Source organism: Amblyomma maculatum, unplaced genomic scaffold (assembly GCF_055883805.1).
Source record: "Amblyomma maculatum isolate TAMU_Amacu unplaced genomic scaffold, ASM5588380v1 scaffold_14, whole genome shotgun sequence".
Lineage (NCBI taxonomy): Eukaryota > Metazoa > Arthropoda > Arachnida > Ixodida > Ixodidae > Amblyomma > Amblyomma maculatum.
In genome coordinates, this window is record NW_028146739.1 from 953,292 (window position 1) to 968,000 (window position 14,709).

At 42.8% G+C, this 14,709-nt stretch overlaps 1 long non-coding RNA gene across 1 annotated transcript; it reads left to right on the forward strand.

The window, feature by feature from the left end:
• Positions 1-1,317: 1,317 nt before the first annotated feature.
• LOC146172076 (uncharacterized) lies at positions 1,318-5,632 on the forward strand. The gene is made up of 5 exons (XR_014702622.1): positions 1,318-1,418; positions 2,629-2,788; positions 3,057-3,167; positions 3,492-3,553; positions 4,578-5,632. It is a non-coding gene; the product is annotated as an uncharacterized LOC146172076 (long non-coding RNA).
• Positions 5,633-14,709: the final 9,077 nt, after the last annotated feature.

Here is a 14,709-nt window from a genome sequence, read left to right on the forward strand (position 1 = left end):
GTACATAACAGACACATGTACCATGTGTGTGTGTTGAAAAATAAACCAAAAGCAAAGCGAAGAAAGCTGCTACCCATTCATGCGGTCTGGTAGAAAGCCGCTGGCGCTTTGGGCGCAGCGCATCGTCGGCGCGCGAGTGCTTCTGCTGGCGGCTCTACGGGTTTTTTCTTCTTTGAAGTAGGAATTCGGAACCCGAACAATATGGTACTTTGAAAGTAAAGACATAAATAAAACAAAAACTAAGCCAGTGTGCAATGCGCAGCACTGGTTTTTCGCTTCGGTGGCAGTGTATGTAAAAACGGCATGCTAGACCACTTTCTTGAAGACATAGCGCAAAAAAGAGACGGGGACAACACAGATGTAGACAGGACAGGCGCTAACTGACAACTTTATTTTCGAGGAAAACCGCAGCACAATTTATGTCAAAAGTCACGTGACAATCAAGGGGCCTTATACTACGACCAAATACAGTTTGACAAAGGGCGGCCGACAATCTTGGCCCGGAGAAACCAAAAAAGAAACAAGGGGGGCCGGATAGCATTATCAACAGATTATATAAAACTCATTGTGAATTTAATGCAACAGATGGGGTGCGAACAACATCATGGCCAACCCAGGAAACCAATGTCGGCTACTAGACAGCTTGACTCAGCTTGACCCGTCTGAACTCGACTGCGGCTTCTGTTAGCCACAAAACAGACGTCTAGAAGACATATAAAGCTTGATGCCTTGTAGACATTTGCTTATAAGCGTCTAGAAGACAACTCAAGTTTGATGCCTCGTAGACATTTCCTTATAGACGTAATTTAGACAATAATGTACATGCATGCTTGAATGAGATGCAATATTCTGAAACAAAATTTTTTTTTCTTCGAGGCCTTTGTGCCTGTAATATGGTACCCATACTTCATTAATTAGATCCGCGTATGCTTCAAGCGAAAAAAAAAATAACATATCTCAGTTGCACGTACGTGGCGCTTACAAAATGTTGCAGGGAGCATTAAAGTAGACACGTCCGGATAGCACTTATAGAAACGCTGATATTTTATATGCATACTGCGCGGAGGTCACGTTTTCCCGCCATTTCTTCAAAAATAAAGTAGCGCCACCACACCTTCATTTCTTGCTCTTCAACTTTTGAAGTATAGAGCTGCATACAAAATGATAAGTAAATTTTGGTATTACATTTTTAAAAATAAAAACTTTTGATATACAAAGTTTTGTTGGTATTAGTTTTAATAAGCGCATTGCACTGAAAACACGTCTTTTGTGCAGATGCGTCGCGGCGCTGCGAGCGCCGCACTGGCCGCGTTTTGTCAGTTTTGTTGCTATGCTGTGTTTCGCGCCAAAGGCTGCTCCGTCGGAACGATTGCTGCGCTTGTGTTAGCGGCAGCACGCCAAGACTGCGAGTTCAACAGGTAGAGTTTTTAAGCTTTTCTTATGTCTTTTAGTACTAAAAGCTTCGATGAACTGTCTCGGTGGCAGAAGCGTCGGCGCATACGTTCGATGGCTGAACCGTCGCCCGAGGGATCGGTTTCGGCGAATCCTTATCAGCAAGGACCGGTGCCGGGATGTTCAGAGTTGCAAACTGTCGGTGCGAATGTGTTCGCTATGTCAGGCGACCCATCCACAGCTAATCAAGAACCGGTATGTTCAGAGTTGCAAACTGTCGGTGCGAATATGTGTTCGCTATGTCAGGCGACCCATCCACAGCTAATCAAGAACGAGGCAACATTTCCAGTTCTGATTCAGACTGTGTGGAATTAGAAACAGAAGTGTCTGCTGTACCTGGCATTGTTCAAAGTGAAGGTTGTACTGGCTTTTCTGGTGTTGTGTGCTCAGATGAGAAAGGTCACAAAAGCATGAGCGACTTTTTGAGAAGCTGGGCAGTACGAAATGGGGTGGGCCTCAAGAATACATTTAATACTATACTGCATTACTTAGTGTATTAGGTAAGGACAGGACTTATCGCTTGGTAGCGAGAAATGCAGTTTCACTATTCATATTAATCCAGTTATTGCAGTTGGAATTGAACAAATAAAGCTCAGTATCCTTGACATACATGCCGTAGCTGGATAGTGTTCTTGAGAAGGAAAACTTCAAAAAGCAAAGTGTTGAAGTGGTATGAAGTGTTATGCATGTATGGTGGTGGCTCCATTAGACCAAGTAATGGAGTAGCGCAGGCACCAATTCCAGTCACCCTCATCAGTGCTCACATTGACGGATGCTCTGCTGCAAGAATGGTAGCTGCAGTGACCTTTTTTTTTAAAGTGTGTAGACTTATAGGTTTCAGTACTATATATCATATTTCAGAAAAGCATGAAGGTTGTGGTCTCAAATTTCTGGAACAAAATCTTATGTGTTAGGCCGTAGCCACAAAATGCTGTTTATCATTTGAGTGAATGCTAAGAACTGATGTAGTGAAAAACTGCCTTCATCTAAGACATGCTTTTTCAGTTCTCAAATATAAATTCGTATTTAAGCTGGTTTTAGCCTTCACCACATTGAGGCAAGCTCTACCAAGCTAAAACAATGCTTCATTCATCTGTACCAGAAGATATGCTCCCAAAATATGTGAAGTTGTTTTGCTTTACTCTGGGAAATATCGTTCAATATATTTTTTTTCAGGCACGCCGACTTTCACTGATAGGTGGAAAAAACATCAGGGCTTTTACTGCAAACATCTTGCGCACAGTGTTCACCGACAAAGTGGGGAAGATGTTCAGCGTTTTCAGGCAGCGGGGCAAGAGAAGCTTGAAAGACCTGCTTGTCTTCGGTGTGATTGAAGGTGTGTATTTGGTAGGCTTTTACAAATAGTGCATGAGCATTAATTCATTCCTATGAGTATGCCAGTAGGGCCTGCACTGTTAGCTTGAATTTGAAAAATTATCATAAAATGATAGATGGTATAATAGTTTACATGTTATATTCTTAATGCCAAAACAGTTACTATTTAGCCAAACTGGAGTTCATTTCGTGGTATGAGCCACTAAGACTTTTCAAATAAGCTGTTGGACAGTGCCTGCAATTCTTCAGTAAGGTGTGCCTCTTTTCAGAATCTATACGAATGGACAGGCGCTATGCCTCTGCTGATTCCCACACGATACAACAAGCAGCGCAGGATGGCTGAAGAATTGCACATTGAGGGTGACAACAGCTTCTAGAAGGTAATTTGTCCATTCATAATTCTATTTAAAGAATCACTAACATAACATACTGGTATGATTGTGACATTTGCATTATGGTAACATGAAATGCATTGCAGTCACATATGTCCATTTGCTATGGACCATTTGTAGCATGTTTTTAGCTGAATTCCTAATGTTTGTGACCCATGGGAACATTCTTTTGTGTGCGTGTGCCTTTGTATAAAGCAGCAGTGTGAACATGATTCTAAAAATTGTGTGCTGTTTTACACGAACATGGCTTTCTACATCATTGATATGGATATAACTAAAAACACATTTTCAATTGTTGCATTTTTTATTCAGGCAACACTCTGATGCAAATACTGTCCTGCTGGAAGAGCCAGTAACACTGGGTGGTCAATCAGGTGAGTGCTTCCAGCTACATGCTGTAGAGCATTATATACACAGACACATACCATAGACTTCACCTGAGTTAGAAGTGTCATTTAGCAAAATAGGAAACAGAACCAGGTGGGGCTCTTCATAGCAAATGCGCCAGCCAGAGCTGTAAACTGCATGTATAATGAATGTGGAACTGGCGGCCACAAGTTTCATATTAGCGCAACTAAAACCTGGCTTGCGTAGTTGAAGCAACGATTTAATGTACCTGATCAATTCTGCAGCTATGTACATTGAACAATGATTGTGATTGAGCCGGCTAAGTAAAACGAAAAATTCTGGGGGATGGGGGGATGGGAAGGGGGGGTTGCACTTTGGACCACTAAAGTGTGAAGGAAAAGCTTTAATGGTGCAGTGTTAATTAATTTCAGTTATCACGATATCGCTTTAAGTGAATGTGAAAATGCCTGCACATATATTGCCGCTTTAACAATGCAGCTACACTGTGGCGTCGTGGCCGAGCGGTTAGCAATGTTGACTCTCAACCGGGAGAACCCGAGCTCAAATCCCAGCGCCATTTAAAATTTATGGGAAATTTTCTTTTAGGTGATGTCATTTGATTGACAGGTTGAGTGTGACACCTTCTGCGGATGCACGCACGCACACTCATGAGCCTATAAAGGCTTTCGCCTTTTTATTTTTTAAAGGCCAGGGGGGCATGAAATTCACTGTAAACTTCTTTTTTGTGACACCAGGGCGCTGTTTCTCGCTGTTGTGGGAGCGCCGCTACAGCATTGCATAGTAACATTTACTGGTGCATGAACAGTTCATGGTAACACTTCCGTGTGCTTAGATGAATAAGCTGACTTGCTGACTATATATCTTGTGCATCCAGCTTCTGTTGAGCGTTTTCATCTTCATAGCTTTTTGTCAGTATTTAGTCAAGTTAATGGCGCAAAAAGTTAAGCATTGCATTTCATTTGAGAGGGAAGTAGGTTTTTCATTTTGTTATTTCATGCTAAACACAATGTTTTTTTTTTAATATTGCAGAGTAACAGCTTCTGAACCAGCTGCACAGCTTATGAAAATCGTGACGCTTTCAAGGATGGTGTGCTCCCCTCGTGTGTCTTACTCATTCAGCGGGCCTCTCAAAAAGTTGCAGTAACAGTTTTATACCTTTGCATTTGCAGTTTAGCCTTCTTTAGTTTCTGCAATAAATTATAAACTATGCAGTCCTTTTTACGTCTTTAGTTGCTGAAAGGTTCTGTTGGTAGTTTCACACATTTTTGTTTTTTCAAGTAGTTGAATTTGAATTCAATTTGTTCTGTATCTTCTAGTGACTGGAAGATTTTTTGACTATTTTAGACGTGTATTCATTCGGAGTTCTGTAGTTCATAAGCAGTTCTTTACTTTTAAGAACATTATCTTGCAGCCCTTGATAGTTCTGTAGACAATTTTGCACTATTTGTATGTATTTGCATTTTATCTGAATAATTTTGAACTGAAATTTCTTACTGGTCATATATTAAGACCTGCTGTGTTTATTTGTAATTTTGAAAATTTTAACCAGTTTTCTATTTTTGAACTTTGGAGAACTTAATCATTATCTTGTAGCTATTGAAAGTTCTGTGGAGAATTTCGCAACAGTTGTATTTATCTGTGTTTGGTCATTTTTAGTAATGTACTTTCTAGTCGTTAAATGTCCTGGTGACAGTAACATTGTCTTTGTTTGTAGTTTAGATGCTGTATCATATTCAAGTGGTTCTTTATATATAAAGTTTGAGCTGCTCAACGTTGTTGTATCCGGTTTGTTGAAATTTATGGCGACAGTCTTCTAATCACTGAAAGTTCCTATTACAGTGACGCCTCTGTGTTTATTTGCAATTCCGCAATATTGAACTATAGTTCTGTATTTGTTCGTTTTCAACTCTATTTGTTTTGTATCTTATTCTGAAAGTATTGGTCTCAGATTGATACTTGCTGTATTTATTTGAAATTTTGGAATTTCTAATCAGTTTTTTATTTCAATTTTGAACCACTTGTCCATATTGTTTTTCTATGTTCACTGAAAGAGTGAAAACTTTACACTTTTTGTATTTGTGAATTGCAATAAATATATTACTGGACTTAATGTTGGTTAACATGCTTTCCAGTGTGACATTCACCACACGCTCAACTGATCAGACGATTCTGCAGCATGGTTGAAACCATGCATGGAGTGTACCGATTCCAACCGTAATGCAGAATTCTTAACAATTCAGTATTTCTTCGTGGATGGCCTGCAAAATAATCCAGTAATAGCTGTGAATCGGACTGCCATTCAATAAGGCCATTTCAGCACAGATCTGCAATATCTACTGATGTTCTTGGCCGAAGCTTACTAAGACGTCTTCAAGACGATATTGGAGGAAGCGTTAGCAGAAAAAAAGCTGAGCTTGAAGCCGGCTAATAGCAGCTATTGGCTTGAAGAAGACGGCTTGTAGTCAACCTGCTTGGCTAAACTAGCAGAGAACTAGATGTCTTGAAGATGGCTTTGTGTTTCCTGGGAAGGGACGGTGCCACCCAACCACAGCAACGAGCGAGCCTAAAAGGGCTCAAAACAAGGGAAGTAAAAACAGTCATAGGTCAAAAGCAAAACAACGTGCGAGGCAAAAGCAGAGTCAGAACTAAAAACAAATAAAACGTGCGAAGCAAAAGCAGAGTCACAACTAAAAACAGATGACACGTGCGAAGCAAAAGCAGAGTCAAAACTAAAGACATATGAAACGTGCGAAGCAAACGCGGAGTCATAAGCTAAATCAGACGATACGTGGGAAGCAAAAGCAGAGTCAAAACTAAAAAACTAAAAACAGACTCAGGAGTGTAAAAGGCTCCCCGCTAAAACATTGAAGTGCTAAGCAAGAATAATCAGGATGGCCGAGTGGAAGAACAGTTATGAAGAATGAGAAAATCAGGGGAGTAAACACACCAGAAACCGGGAAGTAATAAAAGAAATTCCACAGACGATAACTCGTTTCATAACAGTCAGCAACCGGTTGCTTGTGGTAATAAAGAAAAAAGGGTTAAACACCTACTTGTGGCCATCAAGGAATTCAAATTCGCTTTCAAGAAGGTTGATAGAAGGTACGCTGACGCAATCTTGACCGGCCTTCCTAATGAAGTATGCCTCCATGACTTCTCGCTCAGTTTTTTCTTTGGCTGATCTTAAGAAATCTGTACTATCTAAGAGCGGATAACATGCGTTAGTTGGATCAGCTTTACAAGCTTTACAATGTTCGGCGAGGTTAGTACCCGATTTGTTGCATACGCATAGTCTGTGTTCTCTCGCCCTCTCATTGAAACATCTTCCAGTTTGTCCGATGTACTGGAGCCCGCAACTGATTGGAATCCTGCACACGACATTTTCCTTGCATTCCGTGAATTTAGTTTGATGCTTCTTCGTGCATGCTACTTGCTTTTTTATCTTTCTAGTGCATACTTTCGATAGTTTGCATGGTGCAGAGAAAATAATTTTGACGTTATAACGCGCTGCCAGTTTTTTGAAGTTATGTGAAAACCTGTGGAAGTATGGAATCCCCTGGACTGGCATCTTACTCTTGCTTACTTCGTTTCCCTGCTTACTACGTTGACTGTTTGAGGCTTTTAGGTTTTGCAGAAGGCTTTCACACACTGCTACAATAACGTCAGGGGGGAAACCTGCGTCTTGTAGACGCTTGAATTGCTCATTCATGCTAGTAGCCATGCGGTGGGTACAGGATTTTGTTGTGGCACCGTGAAGACAGGAAAACACGATGCCACGCTTCACAACCTTGGAGTGTGCACTGTCAAAACATAACAGGCGCTTTTTTGTGCGCGGACGGTACATCCAGCACAGCGTGTGGCCGTTAAAATCCAGCTCAATATCTAAAAACTGAATGAGGCCATCTGTAGGCGATTCCCATGTGAAATTTAAACCGGAACCGTGATCAGAAAAGATGCTGAGCACCCCCTTGACAACATCACTTTGTCTAGCTTGACATTTACTAAAAATGATCAAAAAGTCATCAACGTATCTGACCACTTTTTTAACTGGAAGGTTTGAAAGATTGGCTTGAATACATTTGTCGACTGCAGATAAAAATATATCACACAGCACAGGAGCGACCGACGAACCGATGCAGATGCCTTTTTTCTGGATAAGGAATTGTCCGTCTGAGCAAATAGCTGTTGAATCAAGGTAGTATTCTAGCAGAGAAAGGAAAGAATCGCTCCTGGTTCCCGCGCTGTTCTGGAATGCTACTTCCCCGCTTTCCGAGATCGAATCGCGGAGCACAATGAGCACCATTGGAACTTCGAACCGCTAAAACACATAAACCTGAATGCCGTTTTAGGGTCATAGTGTCTGAGAACGGCACATGGCAAAAGCTAGTGAGTTCATACCTGCAACGGTGTCTTAAAACCTTGAAGCTTGAAGATCCCTTCATCATTCGAAGTTCCAAAGAAATGGTCGGCATTCTTGAACAAAATTCCTTCTGCGCAGTGAGTGGCTTTTCAGTTGACATAGAGGACCTTTATTACTCCGTTCCTCATGAAGATCTGCTCATGGTGCTCCGCGATTCGATCTCGGAAAGCGGGGAAGTAGCATTCCAGAACAGCGCGGGAACCAGGAGCGATTCTTTCCTTTCTCTGCTAGAATACTACCTTGATTCAACAGCTATTTGCTCAGACGGACAATTCTTTATCCAGAAAAAAGGCATCTGCATCGGTTCGTCGGTTGCTCCTGTGCTGTGTGATATATTTTTATCTGCAGTCGACAAACGTATTCAAGCCAATCTTTCAAACCTTCCAGTTAAAAAAGTGGTCAGATACGTTGATGACTTTTTGATCATTTTTAGTAAATGTCAAGCTAGACAAAGTGATGTTGTCAAGGAGGTGCTCAGCATCTTTTCTGATCACGGTTCCGGTTTAAATTTCACATGGGAATCGCCTACAGATGGCCTCATTCAGTTTTTAGATATTGAGCTGGATTTTAACGGCCACACGCTGTGCTGGATGTACCGTCCGCGCACAAAAAAGCGCCTGTTATGTTTTGACAGTGCACACTCCAAGGTTGTGAAGCGTGGCATCGTGTTTTCCTGTCTTCACGGTGCCACAACAAAATCCTGTACGCACCGCATGGCTACTAGCATGAATGAGCAATTCAAGCGTCTACAAGACGCAGGTTTCCCCCCTGACGTTATTGTAGCAGTGTGTGAAAGCCTTCTGCAAAACCTAAAAGCCTCAAACAGTCAACGTAGTAAGCAGGGAAACGAAGTAAGCAAGAGTAAGATGCCAAGCCAGGTGATTCCATACTTCCACAGGTTTTCACATAACTTCAAAAAACTGGCAGCGCGTTATAACGTCAAAATTATTTTCTCTGCACCATGCAAACTATCGAAAGTATGCACTAGAAAGATGAAAAAGCAAGTAGCATGCACGAAGAAGCATCAAACTAAATTCACGGAATGCAAGGAAAATGTCGTGTACAGGATTCCAATCAGTTGCGGGCTCCAGTACATCGGACAAACTGGAAGATGTTTCAATGAGAGGGCGAGAGAACACAGACTATGCGTACGCAACAAATCGGGTACTAACCTCGCCGAACATTGTAAAGCTTGTAAAGCTGATCCAACTAACGCATGTTATCCGCTCTTAGATAGTACAGATTTCTTAAGATCAGCCAAAGAAAAAACTGAGCGCGAAGTCATGGAGGCATACTTCATTAGGAAGGCCGGTCAAGATTGCGTCAGCGTACCTTCTATCAACCTTCTTGAAAGCGAATTTGAATTCCTTGATGGCCACATGTAGGTGTTTAACCCTTTTTGCTTTATTACCACAAGCAACCGGTTGCTGACTGTTATGAAACGAGTTATCGTCTGTGGAATTTCTTTTATTACTTCCCGGTTTCTGGTGTGTTTACTCCCCTGATTTTCTCATTCTTCATAACTGTTCTTCCACTCGCCCATCCTGATTATTCTTGCTTAGCACTTCAATGTTTTAGCGGGGAGCCTTCTACACTCCTGAGTCTGTTTTAAGTTTTTTAGTTTTGACTCTGCTTTTGCTTCCCACGTATCGTCTGATTTAGCTTATGACTCCGCGTTTGCTTCGCGCGTTTCATATGTCTTTAGTTTTGACTCTGCTTTTGCTTCGCACGTGTCATCTGTTTTTAGTTGTGACTCTGCTTTTGCTTCGCACGTTTTATTTGTTTTTAGTTCTGACTCTGCTTTTGCCTCGCACGTTGTTTTGGTTTTGACCTATGACTGTTTTTACTTCCCTTGTTTTGAGCCCTTTTAGGCTCGCTCGTTGCTGTGGTTGGGTGGCACCGTCCCTTGGCCATGATGTTGTTCGCACCCCATCTGTTGCATTAAATTCACAATGAGTTTTATATAATCTGTTGATAATGCTATCCGGCCCCCCTTGTTTCTTTTTTGGTTTCTCCGGGTCAAGATTGTCGGCCGCCCTTTGTCAAACTGTATTTGGTCGTAGTATAAGGCCCCTTGATTGTCACGTGACTTTTGACATAAATTGTGCTGCGGTTTTCCTCGAAAATAAAGTTGTCAGTTAGCGCCTGTCCTGTCTACATCTGTGTTGTCCCCGTCTCTTTTTTGCGCTATGTCTTCAAGAAACTGCTACCAACTAGCCCAAACCAAACATCTGTTGCATGCTAGACCACCCAGAAGCGACAGCCGAGAGCTGGGCTCCGTTGGTCAATAGAAAGGCTCCCTAAAAAAAAAAAGAAAAGAAGAAAACGTTTTTTCCAAGACGGGACGAGCAGGCTGTATATGGAGATGTACCCTAAGGCGTCGGGCCTTGTGTGTACGTGCTTTTTCGGCGCTCGGCATTTCTACCGTAGTTTTTATTTTCTACTCGATGCGTCGAAACGAGTGGTGACGGTTCAGTGCGCGGAAAAACAGCCATGGCTGAGCAAGCTCCACAGCGCGTGCTGTTCGGGGGATTTCGGGTGATCGCGAATGTCGAGACTTAATTTAAGAATAACTGCTTGGTGCGCGGTAAGAAACTGTACGAAGCCAGCACGTGCATGGAGTGCGCGGGGAACTTCACAGTGCAGAGGGCCCTCGGATATCTTCAGAAAATGCGCTGCCGAAATGAAAACCGCCTTCTACGACGTCAGCTTGGAGGTAAGTTTTATTCGGCCCTGTCGGCATCTCTTCACCACATATGTAATTCATTTTTTTTGTATGTAGTTGTTGGCGAACCCACGCAATATCACGGATGCCAGTTGCGTCTGCAAGGCCGGGTGCCACTGTTAACAATGCGACACATTGCTCTCGTATGATTTCCAAGGAAACCGCAAAAAAAAACTTGATTTTCGATTGCTTCCCGATGGGTTTTTTTTTTATAACTATTATGACACCCATAAACACAAGAGCAGATTGAGCTGTTAGTTTAAAAGGACGTTTTCTCTTTGCGGAGCCATGAACGTGCGTCAAGTCAGAAAGCGCGCACTCCTGCAATGTGCTTCGCTCTCCATGTCGTGCTTCTACGTCTTCTACGTCAGGCTAGGCTTCCCAAAAGCGAGCGCCGAGAACAGCTGGAAACTATCATTAGGAAGTCGTTAGAAAGAAAAAAAAAAGTTCCCGTTGGGCAGGAAGGCTCCGCTCTCTACAACACAGGCCGTGTCCGAAGGCCTGCCAGCTCTGGTTACAAAAACTTTTAGTAGTTGTCACAACTTTTAGAGCTCAAGTTGGGTCCAGAAGTAAAAAAAAAAGACCCGTTTATTTTGTGTTTTTCGCGTGCTGCGCGCTCTATACAAAAAAGCGATCGCTCGTGCGTGCTTGAAAAAACCTAGCGTGAAGTACTGTACAAAAAAAAAAACAAACAAAAAAAAGAAACATGGGAAATGCGCAGCCCTAACGAAAAGCAATGGGTGCGATATGAGATTCGAAATGACTAAGTACAGGCCCTTGTTTCAGTCGGTGTTTATTTTTTTATTCTTACGGGGACCCAAAAAGAAATCGGAACACAGCGTCGGTGCTACCCACGGCTGCGGATCCAGACAGCCGCGTTTTACAGCGGCGCCTCCCAGACGGCGCCACATGTTCGGCCAAATCTGCAGCGCACCAGGCCCATAGTCTGGCTTTCCCGACAGATCCCAAGGCCCATATCGGAGAAAAATGCGTTGGGTCCGTCGGATGAACCCCACCGATCGGGTCCGTTCTCCGTACACTACCCGGATCCGTCCGGCTTTCCCGACGACGTAAACACCTGATCGGGTCCGTCCGCCGTATCCCGAAGAAAAACGCACCGGGTCCGTCGGACGTACCTTTAAGACCATTGATCGGGTCCGTCCGACGTACCTTTAGCCACAGCCTATTTCTTTTCATCACCTTTCAAGACAACTGTCCCGATTTCATAAAGTGTAGGGTTTCTGATGACAGGAACTCGTTGGAAGTCAGAAATAAATGAGATCCACAATCATGAGCTATCTAAGGTATGCATATACATGTCCATCGCTCAGTGAAATGGTGTCAGTACGCTGTTAGAACAGGTCTTGTGGTAACAACAACCATTGTCTGAAATGGTCCTCCTTTAATGGGCATTGAAAAGCTATGTAACTACAGGTACTGATAGAACTCTTGATCATGTTATGTGATGATGCGATCCTTGCGTGCATATAGGTATACATTTCAGAATCTGCAGTGCACCACTTGACCATTTGCCACCAGTTTGTGTGAAAATGTATTTTTCATGCATGTTAACCAGTATTTAACAGATGAACCCTGTGCACAAGCCAATAGTGCCACGAGCCAAATGTCGCGAGGACACACGACATGGCAGGAGCTGTTAACTCAAGCTTACAAAGTTATATTTGAAATATGTTCTGGGACGTTTCAGCTCCAAATAAGAAAGGTTGAGGCTTACAGAGGTCTATGCCAGGTTGTCTATCACCTAACAGGGCAGCCTACGACCGTATGCTAATGAGTATATCTGAAATAACAGAGACATGAATTAAGGAATTAGTAATTATGCTTGTAGCAAAGGGCTTGTAAATGAACGGGAATCCACGGTGGGATCTGCAGACAAGAACCATTAACGCTGGCGCATTATACCCTTACAGGTGCAGATTAGGAGTATCCCTAATTTTTTGTCTGCTTAAAGCTTGTCATTTCCTTCGTTCTTCCAGATGAGGAAGATGTGAAAATGTTAGCATCGAAAATGCCAGAGACCATCGTTAATAAGGATGCTGATCCCAACAGCGTAAAAAGGAATTTCAGAAAAGATGGGTGACTAGTAATGCTGGCAACAGTTGAAGCTAAGTGGAAAGGCATGAAATTGAAATGCAACATATGCAGATATATGTTGCGAGACGACCAGTCTGTGGTGTGAGACATCTGTCTCCGTTAGTTTCATCAAGTGATTGGCCAAAGCAGATGGGGCTTGTGGTTTTGTGATAAGTGCAGTGTGGTAGCATAGATGCAACCTTGCCCATTAATAATTGGAGTGGAGTAAGTGCATTGTTTTGTTTTTGTAAGATGTTCATGGTTTCCATGCAAACAATGAGAAATTTTTTCCTAGAGAATGTTTGCTGAAATGTGAATATAATGTGCAATAAAACTAGTGTTTTCTTGCTATTTACTTTTCCTTGTATACATTAGTTCTGCGAAGGAAACCACAGGCTAGAAGGAAATGTAGTGACATGCATTTTGATACTTGGCCCCGTTGTGCTCGCTCAGTAGTTAGAGTGCTTGGCTGCTGAACCCAAAGATGCAGATTTGGTTCCAGCCACAGCAGGGGAACAACAGGCCGTCATGCACCGTGCGGTGTCAGTGCATGTAAAAGACCCCAGGCGGTCGAAATTATAGAGCCCTCAACTATTGTGTTCCTCATAGCTGTAGTTATTTTGGGATGCTAAACCAGATATTATATATCAGATCATACTCTAAGATGCTATTCATGGTCAGTTAATCATACACTAAATGACCATTTTTTTTCTGCATAGTACAGCAGCTGTTGTACAATTTTACTTTAGGCTTCATGAAGAATATCACACTGGCTCCACATGGCCTTCTGTTGACCCTTGATATGTGTCACCATCCCACACCCGAGTATGTATTTGTCCAAGGGCACCTATGCATGCAAGGAGGGGACCGTTACTTTCCATTTGCCAGAACTGAAATGCATGATCGACATCATTTCTGTAATTCAACTGCCTGCTATTTGAACTGTCCAGCATTGATGGAAGTTTCAAAGAACTGCAACGTGTTAAACCTGCTTCTGCGCGTCTTTTGCTTTCACGAAGGTGCAGCAGTTTATTTAAGGTGTAGGTGTTTGCTCAAGCGAGTCGTTCCGCACTTCTACCACCTCGGCGACGATTGCATCGGTTTTTTTTTTAGAGTTTTGTGCACGCGCTCTGTGCTCGCCTGTATCCCTTCTTTTTTTACTGTGTCGCAAGTGGTGAAGCGCGGTTCTTGATTGTTGTTTCCCCAGTGCTTTTCACTAAACTGCAGAGAAAAATGCCAAAGAGAAAGCGGTGGTGCACAGAGAAGACTTGCTTTTTTTGGCAAACGGGGCTACCGCTAGAAAAAGGAGCGTACGTATTACTGCGCTATCAGATGCTACGTAATTACGCATTCTGTACAATGGGAACGAAGCATCGATAGAAATGACGGAAGGTAAACGGCAACTGCTGTTGTTGGCGAGAAACATTTTTAGAGCATGCATTTATATTCACAAGGAAGGAAACTTGGGCGAGTCAGTAACGCGGTGTTCCATGACAGTGTGTAGCACAAAGAGTGTACACAATCAGGCGCTACAGACAGCACCTGTGTTGTGTACCTTTTTTGTGTCCCTGGATTGTCCTTTTGCGCTACACATATGTCATATGGATGCAGTTATATATTAGGCGCATGTTTCACCGTAAGCGCGGCATTACCGACGAGCTTCCTCGCGATGAACCGGCTGCGTCTCGTGCATATTGTGTATCTGAGAGAGAAAAAAAAAAACTGTCAGCTTCTTCATTCAAAAGATGGTGACTTCGGCAGAACCTTGTGTGCAATCACAAGCCGCGATGTACCTTTAGCCGCTGTAAGTAAAGGTTCCACGTTTGTGCTCTGCTGTCATGCAATTCTGCCACATGTGCCTGTGTTTGTTATTACATATACATAAGAGGAGTGTTGCGTGACTTTGTTTCCTGTGTTGTTCG